A 10586-nucleotide genomic window follows, 5' to 3' on the forward strand; every position below is an offset into this window, starting at 1 on the left:
GGCCAACACACAAGGACAGACAACCATTCACGCTCACATTCACACCTAGTGACAATTTTGGATTATCCAATTAACCTATCCCCACAAGCTGCATGTCTTTGGACGGTGGGAGGAAGCCGGAGTACCTGGAGGGAACCCACGCGAACACGGGGAGAACATGCAAACTCCACACAGAAAGACCCCGGCCTGATGGTGGAATTGAACTCAGGACCTTGTTTCTGTCATGCAGTGATTGTGCTTAACTGTATGAAGCTTATTAAACATTATGAAATATATCACATGTAAAAGCCAATTCTGCCAAAGTGCTTAAAATACTTGTTTAAATTATCCTTTTTTTTTTTTTTTAAAGAAATCTGCTTCATCTTGTGTAATTTTTTATATCATGTGTAATTTCCATCACAACCTGCTGTGGTTTTACTGCACTCAGTGTGAATGTAGAGATTTGTGAATTTCACCAGTAATAAATGTTTTTGGACCCTTTAAGGCTGAAAGCGTTTGTCACACTCATATCACAGACGTCTGACGTCATCTTGTCGGCCACACTGACTAAAGAACAAACAAACAAACAGCCCACCTGTAGCATTTCTACACATTGACCTCCACAGAAAAGTGTCAGTGTTAAAGGACCTACATGACATAAAGCAGGTCATTTTAATGTTGTTGCACACTGTTGTAGTAATGAATGTCCTAATGTGTATAATGTAAATAATAATGTGGATACTCAAATTGCAACTCAGTCTGAAGAATCTACAAACGGTGAGTGGAGATTTTTTACCTGTTTTTTCTGAGAAATCATGGATGACATTAAACAGGCAGTTGCTGTGCTTCTACGTTTAATGATGATTACTTAAACTGACCTGCATCATTTTACACTCAGTGGTCACATCACATCTTACTGCTGTCAAAGAGTTCATTAACTTGGCCCAGGTCAGCAGTCATGCTTGCATAAGGACTGAAGCAGGCTTTGAAGTGTGCTCCTGCTGACAGGCCGCCTCCTCCACGGCTCTCTGTCCCTTCAGCAGGTCGATGCCAGCACTGGAAGCTCTTTCAGTCAGAAACCTTTGCTGACCAGCCAGTCCTTCAGCTCATATCGAAGTGACCTTTGACCTTCATGGTCCTGGTGACCTCATTGACCTGTGTAAGCCAGTGTTGGGTGTAAGTTACTGTAATTAAATTACTTTTCCACTGAAAAAGTAGAGTAACGAATTACTGTTCATTTTTAGGTATTTTAATTACAGTTACTTACAATGTACTTGCGTTACATTGTAAAATAATTAAACTCGCTGAATATCATTATTTAATTTCATTAATTTATCTTCTAAACGTAGAAGTAAACTCTGCCGCTTTAACATCGCTGTAGTGCAGGTGCACCGTCACGTATTCTACAGCGGAAGATGTCGGACTCGGCTGAAGCGAGTGGCTGTTTTATGACATGGACATATTCCCATCTCTTCACTTTTCTGAAACAAGCAGACAAGAACATTACAGCAATATGTAAGCTATGTGCTGGGGAGAAAAAACTATCGGCTGCTGTTAATAGCGCGAGTAATCTACTGAAGCGCCTGACACAGAGCATAGACCAGGGGTCGGCAACCTGCGGCTCTTTAGTCCTTAAAGTGCGGCTCCGCCTGGTTTGGGCAAATAAATTAGAAGCATTTAGCTGAAGTGTATTTTATTTATGTTAGTTCTTTTTAACTCGGAGTTCTAAATTGGAGATTATTGTGATATTGAAATATAAAAATAAAATTATATTCTATTATTTTTTCATCGCTCAAAATAAGAGTCACACTTGCGGAAGCCGGTATACCCGCTGAAACGCAGTGCATTTATCGAGACTTTCAACCCCAGGTAGGCCAATTATGGATCTTCGGATCCACATTATGTCAGCAGCTGTTCTCCGTGAACTATGTTAAAGACAAACACCGTTCACGCCTGACAGATGACAGCTTACAGTCCTGCGTAAACTGACTTCTTTTAGCCCCGATTTGCGGACTCTGTGCGCAGAGGTTCAGGAGCAGAAGTCCCATTGTAAACAAATCACGGCAGACCCGATGATGTTTCCATGAACATGCTTTTGAGCATCTCTTTATTGGGCACTTTTCTTTTCACACACGGTTGCTGTACGCATACAGCCGGCGGTAGCTTTTCAGCTCACAGCCCGACATACACCACCACCAACACAACAGCACAGATAGCGCAGACGTAAAGGCAGCGAGGCGTGATTGCGGGTGTCGCTCAGGTGCATCCGCCTCCCCTGCAGCGGCGCCGCACGCATTAACCAGGTAAAATACATATTTAGGCAGAATTTTGCTAATATCTATTTTTCATTTTTCAGCAGCATAGTGCTTTTTTCCAATTATTTTTTAAGAGTCAGGTCAAGGCTCCAACAGCCCAAAGGCGATATAAGGGTGGCGGCTGACAACAGTTTTTGTTTGCTACATGGATCATTTTAGTTCAGGTTGGTGTCTTTCCTTTTGTTATATTTCTTTAAGAGTTCAAAATGTGTTGATTACATAAATATAATTTAATTTTCTCTGTAGCACTTCATGGATTTCATAAGCAGCACACCTTAGTTGTTCACACAAAGCATAAAGATAAAACACAATCTATACAGTGTTATCTTCATTTTAGATGTCAAAAAGTATTTGCGGCTCCCAGTGTTTTCTTTTGCGTGGAAACCGGGTACAAATGGCTCTTTGGGTGTAAAAGGTTACAGACCCCTGGCATAGACGAACACTTCTGAGTGATTCTTGTTCATCATCCATGGATAACACCGCAGCAACTCCTGCTAAGCAGCAAAACGTGATTTTACTTCAGCAGCACAGAAAGCGTCTGAAGGTGAGCTTAAAAAATGACTGCAGGCTACATAGCTGGACTGACCATCGGGCATACCGGGCATTTGCCGGTGATTTTTCATTCATTCGGTGCACATTCGGTCACTAAAAACGGAGATTTCTAAAAATGCCTGTCAGGGTGGATATTTTCGAAAACTCCGTTTTTGCATTTACGCGTGGATGAGGAAAACGGAGAAAACGCAGCGTCAAAGATGTGCGCCTTTTTTTTTTTATGTCAAACTGTGCGCCACGTTTTGTTTCGGTGAAATGAATTTCTACAATACTGTTAATTGTACTCTGCAGTGTTTAAATGCTTACATATACACACACAGTTACTGTCCCTCACATACGACTCGGTTCTGCTTCTACGCCCCATCTTTGTTTACTATTTCCCACCGAGGCTTCTAGACTTCTGATTGGCCAACATTTAGGAATATATCAGCACCTGTTGCTTTGGCATGCTCCTAGCAGCGTTTTCCTTCATTTCTGCATTTACATGTGGATGGGATTATTTTTTAAAACGAAAACGGAAAATCTGTTTTCAAAAATACCCGTGTACGTGTGGATGTAGCCTCAGAAGCACGTAAAAATTCCAAAACATGTACAAAAGACAACAGAAGTGCTCCAGAATGCTAGGCACAGTGTTGAGCTTTGTTACCTAGAGGCTACACAAGCCAGCAAGTACCAACAACCGGTGTGTGGTAGTAAGAGGTAAATGAACTTTTTTTTTTTTTTTTTTTTTTAATTATTTGAATATATATGAGTGCTTGTGTATAAATACACAAACAATACACACATGCTTTCAATTGTGTAATTTAAGTGATCTAGGTAGCTCTGTTTTGGAAGTTCAGTTAACGCTAGAAATGTGTTTTAGAGTTTGTACGTGCTTTTTGGGGTTTGTACGTGTCTCTAGGGGCCACTGTATATATTTATATATAAACATATATAAATAAAACCACCTTTTTTTTACATTAGTAATTCCTTTTGTGCATAATTTTATATTATTGTAATAATAAATTAATTAGAGCAACAAAACAACCTGAAGAGCCGGTTCTCTAAAAAGAGCCAGAAATCCCATCACTACTGAAAATGTGAAAGACAAGTAGTTACTTACTGATAACATGTACATTTCATTTTCTGATCTACAGGAGGGAATGTCACAGACACACAGACAAGTATAAATAAAGAACGCAGACAGTGATGGGGCGCAAGTCTTGCGTTCCATGACTGCCCTCGCGAGTGAAAAACAACTGCAGTGTTTGTGTTTTCTAACTCGGGTGTCTCAGCTGAAGAACTGTGGGGAGATTCTTAGAAATCCCCTGTCATCTACAAAAAATGAAAAAAGAAGAAAAAGAACCATCAAACAAAAGCTTTGACTATAATGTGTCGTGTTATTTTACTGACTGTCACGGGTTGCCGGGGCAAGCCGTGTGAGAATATATTAGGACCCAAAATGCGGCAGCTCTGGTGCAGGTGAGTTTATTTAGCAATGTGAATACAAACAGAGATGGCGAGGGTGAGCAAAACTAAGAAAACCTAAACTGGGAACAACTAAGGAAAACAAATCTGAAACCTTGAGATAAGAAACCGAGATGCGGGGAGACGAAGAGAAAACAGGGAAAACCACACAGGACGACGGAGGGAGAATCACAGGAAGATGGAGGGGAGCAACACAGACGAAGCAGCAACTACAAAGACAGAAGACGCGACTTAAATACACACAGAGAAACACAGGGAGATTACACACAGGTGGTGGACACAGCTGGGAGTAATTAACAAGACGAGACAAAAGGTAAAACCGAACACATTCACATGAGACGCAGACCTTCACAATAAAACAGGAAACAAGAGATCACTACACGAGGATGCAGACAGGACACTGAAAGACAGACAGAATAAAACACATGGAACCTGAACTAAACATGAGGGCGAGATAACAAAACCTAAACCAGAAGTAATAATCATCATCATAATCATTAACAGCACTACAAGAGAATACGAGAACAAACCATAACATAATAAACTCAAAATACTGGGTCCAACGGACCCAGAACCATGACACTGTCCATGTGAGAGAAAACACCTAAGCGCCTTCACAGCATCAAACAAACATACAAGATAAGGTTCCAAGATATGGCGAGGGCTCTCAAAAAAAGAACTCCAGTAAGGTCAGAGTATGAACCTTAAAACAAAAGTAAGAAGTGTCCCAACTCAACCTCAGTTCTGTACATTCAAAGGCCAGCGCTGACTGATGGGGAAATGTAAAGGGCAATAAAATGCTGCAGAAATGTCACTGCATGCCCACTTGACTGGGCCTCGTCATTCCCTTGAAGACTCGCAGCTTTCCTGCTCCAGTGAAATCAAAACTGTAGTCTGTAGTAATATAGGGCATCTCCCCGTCAATGCCCGGCTTAAATAGAAACAAAGACACTACAGGTCACAATAGAACAGTAATGTCTAATATAGTTATACACAACTCCAGATCTGAGAACTTTGGAACTCTGAATGTAAATAAGTGTAAATAAAAACAGAATGCAACTGATTTATTTCACAACAAATCAAAGAAAAACATATCAAATGTTTAAACTGATACATTTTACTATTTGATGAAAAACTGTTTTTTAAATCTGATTTTTAAATTTAATGGCAGCAACAGATCTCAAAAGAAACTGTGATGAATGAACAAAAGTCTGGAAAAGTAAGTAACACTAAAAAGAAACAGCTGGAGCAAAACTGTAAAGACGTAGAACATCTCATCATCTCCATGCCTGTGATAGTCGGGCCCTCAGGGAGCAGTTCATTAAATAAAAAAGAAGACATAATTCTGTCAAGGCAATCACTACGTGGGCTTGGACACTTCTAGGAATCACTGTATGTGAACACAGTTCACTGTGCCATCCAGGTTAAAGCTCCATTATGCAAAGAAGAAGCCATATATGAACATGATCGATCAATGTCACCATCTTCTCTCATTTAAAATGGACTAATGGAAAAGTGCAAAACTGTTCTGTGGTCAGATGAACCAGATTTTGGCTTTTTTGGAGGGGGGAAAACATGAATGCCAAGTCCTCAGGTACCACCTGGGTTGTTATCAGTGCTCCCTTAAAGAGCCTGTCACGGTCTGTGTTGGCAGACCGTGCGGGGTGTAGGGAAGGAGGACCCAGGCGCGGCGGTCTGTGTGCGAACAGTGCGGTGAGGAACGCCGGCGGCACGAACGTCGTTTCCAAAACTGGAGCACAGACAGCCATTTCTCCCTGATTTAAATGTCATGAATTGTATTCATATATGTCTCGACTGTGACCAGAGAGTCATGTGCTTCTTGTGTACCTGGTATGGTGTGAGGCTGTGCAGAGGTCTGACTGGTCCAGGGTCTGGATACTGCAGCTGACTCAGATAGGCCAGGAGAGATAGATCCCTCTGCTCATTACTATTCTGGTGTTTCCTGTCAAATGCAGCGATATGAGATGTAGCCAAGAGTCTGGAATAATGTTTTTACACCAGTATATTAATAATGGTGGTGCAGTGGTGTACTTGCGCTGTTCCTTGACTCCCAACTCCTTGAAACTCTGCTTGTATACTAATGTGACTGTAGATTCTTGGGGGGCTGTGGCTTTCTGTAAACTCATCCAGAGCGGTCTGGGCGGGTGGGTGAGTCTGAAAGCCATTTGCCATCCTCAGAAAGTCTGGAGTGAGGGCGGGGCACTGATTGACACCACTGTGACTGAGCTGGACAACATGGGAAACTGGGTGAGTCAGGCTGTGAATTCACCAGCTGTTCGGGGTGGTGAGCAGCCTGAGTAGGAGAGTGGAGGTGGAGGGTAGAAAGAAGAAAGTCCAGGACAACTGAATTAAGGGAGTCCACCAACCAGGGAAACTTAAAAAGCGTCTCCTGCAGCCGCCTCTCCACGGCGCGACGCAACACTTCCCCGGACTTCTCCCACCATAATTCACACAGTGTCACGATCGGGCGAATTACACACAGTAATTCGGCGTGCCCGTGTGGCGTGCTGGCTAGACCCAAACGCGGCGAAGGCTAGCGGTGGGTTGGAACAGACACGCAGTTACTCTAGTAACGATCAGCGCACGAAGCGTGGCTTCGGAACTGGCGTTACAGACGGAGAGCGAGCGGAGCCGGGATGAGAAAAAGAATCGAGAGGAAAAACACTCACAGTTGCTGAATCAGGCGGAGACTGACGTAGGCAAGGTTTCGGAGCTCCTGACATGAAGAGAACGATGTCTGAGCGGCGAACAGGTGGGTGGCGTCTCTCTTTTAAACCCGGCCCCGTGATCAGCTGATCACCGGCTGACAGGACCCCCCCCGAAGACCGGCACCCGACGGTCCAGGACGGCGGCGACGGAAATCCGAGATGAGGGAGGGATCCAAGACGAAGCGGGACGGCACCCAGGAGCGCTCCTCCGGACCGTAGCCAGCCCAGTCCACCAAATACTGGACCCCCCGACCCCGGGGACGGGAGTCCAAGATCCGCCGGACAGCGTAGACAGGACCCCCATCGACGAACCTGGGCGGGGGCGGGGCCGGGGAGGGGGGCGCCAGCGAGGAAGTAATGCGCCGTTTAAGCTGCGAGATGTGGAAAACCGGATGGACCTTCATGGCGGGCGGAAGCCGGAGACGATAAGTCACGGGGTTGAGCCGGGCAGAGACCTCGTATGGGCCAACGAACCTGGGAGTGAGCTTCTTGGACTCGGTGTGGAGCCGCAGGTGCCTTGTGGAGAGCCAGACACGATCCCCCGGCTGAAGAGGATGAGCCGGGCGGTGGCGGCGACGATGCTGCTTGGCGTACAGAGCGTTGGCTCGGGAAATGGCAGCCCGCGCCTTGATCCGGCGGACCATCCGTTCAGCAGCAGGCACGTCGACCTCCGCCTCCTGGTGGCTGAAGATAGGAGGATGAAAGCCATGACAGACTTCAAAGGGCGAGAGACCGGTGGCAGAAGAGACGTGAAGGTTATGAGACAGCTCAGCCCACAACAGGTAACGAGGCCAAAGCGACGGTTGGGCGGAGACGAAGCACCTCAAGAAGCGCCCCAGTTGTTGATTAGTCCGTTCAACCTGCCCATTGGTCTGAGGGTGATAGCCAGATGAGAGGCTGGGAGATGCTCCAATCAGGCGGCAAAAGGCTTTCCAGAACCTGGCGGTGAACTGGGGCCCCCTGTCGGAGACTATGTCCTTGGGGAACCCGTGAAGCCGGACGACATGGTCTAAGAAGAGCTCAGCTGTCCGTTTGGCGGAAGGGAGGCCGGCCAGGGCGACCAGGTGCACCGCCTTAGAAAACCGGTCTACAAAGGTGAGGATGGTGTCAAGACCGTCCACGGATGGGAGGCCGGTAACAAAGTCAAGGCCGACATGGGACCAGGGACGTCCCGGCACAGGGAGAGGGCAAAGGTCGCCAGCGGGAGGCTGAGTGGAGGACTTAGCCCGAGCACAGGTGTCACAGGCGGAAATGAATTCACGGACGTCCCGAGTCATGGAGGGCCACCAGAAGGCACGACGGAGGAGCTGGAGGGTCCTGTCAGGCCCCGGGTGACCAGAGAGCGGGGAGGAGTGAGCCCAGAGCAAGGCCTCCTGACGGCACCGGGATGGTACATAGAGTCTCCCAGCAGGGGTGTCAGGCGGAGGTGGTTCGGCGGTCAGGGCATCCCGGATAGAATCCTCCAGGGGCCACCGAAGGGGGGCAGCGAAGCAACGAGAAGGTAGGATAGGTTCAGGGTCTGACGTGAGGTCGTCCTGGGCGAACTGTCTGGAGAGAGCGTCTGCCTTAGCGTTCTTGGAGCCAGGGCGGTAGGCGAGGTGGAAGTTGTAAGGCTCAAAGAATAAGGCCCAACGGGCCTGCCTTGGGTTGAGTTGCTTGGCAGAGCGAATATGGATCAGGTTCTGATGATCAGTCCAGATCAGAAAAGGGTCTTTCGCTCCCAGGAGCCAATGCCGCCACTCTTCTAAGGCCCACTTAATGGCCAGGAGTTCTCGGTCTCCGACACCATACCGTTGCTGCGTGGGAGAAAATTTCCTTGAGAAATAGCAGCATGGGTGAAGTTTTCCATCCGGGCCGTGTTGAGAAAGGATGGCGCCAGCGCCAACATCGGAGGCATCCACCTCCACTACAAAGTCTCTGGCAGGATCAGGGTGGAGCAGGACGGGGGCCGTAGTGAACCGGTGGATAAGGTCTCGGAATGCCTGTTTTGCACCCGGGGAGAGGCAGAAGGGCTTAGGCAGGTTAGCTGGTTTGGTGAGAGATGTCAGTGGGGCGACAACAGAGCTGAAATTACGGATAAAACGCCGATAGAAATTGGCAAAGCCCAGGAAGCTCTGTAGCTGCTTAAGGCTGGAGGGCTGAGGCCACTGGGTCACCGCTTGGACCTTTTGCGGATCCATGGTCAGGCCATCGGGGGAGATGGTGAAGCCCAGGAAGGTGGTGGACCGCTGATGGAAAGCACACTTCTCCAGTTTGCAGAACAGCTGGTACTCGAGCAGCCTGCTCAGCACGGCCCTCACATGGCGAACATGGTCCACTTCGGTGCGGGAGTAGATCAAGATGTCGTCGAGATAAGCAAACACCCACCGGCCTAGCATATCCTGCAAGACATCGTTGATCAGATGTTGGAAGACGGCAGGGCTGTTGCAGAGGCCGAAGGGCATCACCAGGTACTCCCAGTGCCCGTTAGGGGTGATGAAGGCCGTCTTCCATTCATCCCCTTCCCTAATGCGCACCAAATTATAGGCGCTGCGTAGGTCTAGTTTGGTGAAGATGCAGGCCTGGGAGAGGGAATCGAGTGCGGTGGACAGCAGAGGAAGAGGATGGCGGTTCTTGATAGTGACTTTGTTCAAGCCCCGATAGTCTATACAGGGGCGGAGCCCGCCGTCTTTCTTCTTGACAAAGAAGAATCCAGCAGCAGCAGGAGAGGTAGAGGGGCGAATGAAGCCCTGTTGGAGAGCCTCAGCAACGTACTCCTCCATGGCCTTATTCTCTGCGGGAGACAGAGAAAACAGGCGACCACGAGGAGGGACCGCTCCCGGGAGGAGCTCAATGGCCATGTCGTAGGAGCGATGAGGAGGTAGAGTCGAGGCTCGCCTCTTACTAAAGACCTCAGATAGGTCGTGATAAGCCGGAGGGATCTTATCCAGATCAATGGGCTCCGGGGGAGAGGCCTCTTCTGACTTCGAGTTCTTTTGGGTCCGAGACAGAAGGCAGCGGCGTGGACACTGGGGACCCCAACCCAGGATTTGGCAGGAAGACCAGGAGATGTGGGGGTCGTGTTGACGGAACCAGGGGTATCCAAGGATGAGAGGTGAGGAAGTGGCCGAGACTACTAGAAACCGGATCTCCTCCTGATGATCCCCGATAGACATGCGAACTGGCTGGGTCTGGAACTGGATCGGGTAGGGTTGGAGGGGTCGCCCATCTACTGAGGTCACTGGGAGGAATCGATCCACAGGAGTTAAGGGAATGCGAAGTCGGGAGGCTAGTTTTTGGTCGATGAAGTTCTCAGCGGCTCCGGTGTCCAGGAGGGCTTCAGATGAGAACTGTTGGCATTTCAGGTGAAATATTACTGGTAACAGAAAGCGGGAGGGGTCAGAGGAGGGCGAAAGGCCAGGTGGGACACCCCCGCAGTCTACCTGGCGTCGTCGTTTCCCGGACGTAGCGGGCACTGGGGACGACGGTGTCGAGCTGACCCACAGTAGGCGCAGAGACCCTCACGCCAGCGTCTCTCTCTCTCCTCTTTGGAGAGTCTGCCCAG

This window comes from Oreochromis niloticus, linkage group LG20 (assembly GCF_001858045.2).
Source record: "Oreochromis niloticus isolate F11D_XX linkage group LG20, O_niloticus_UMD_NMBU, whole genome shotgun sequence".
Taxonomy (NCBI): domain Eukaryota; kingdom Metazoa; phylum Chordata; class Actinopteri; order Cichliformes; family Cichlidae; genus Oreochromis; species Oreochromis niloticus.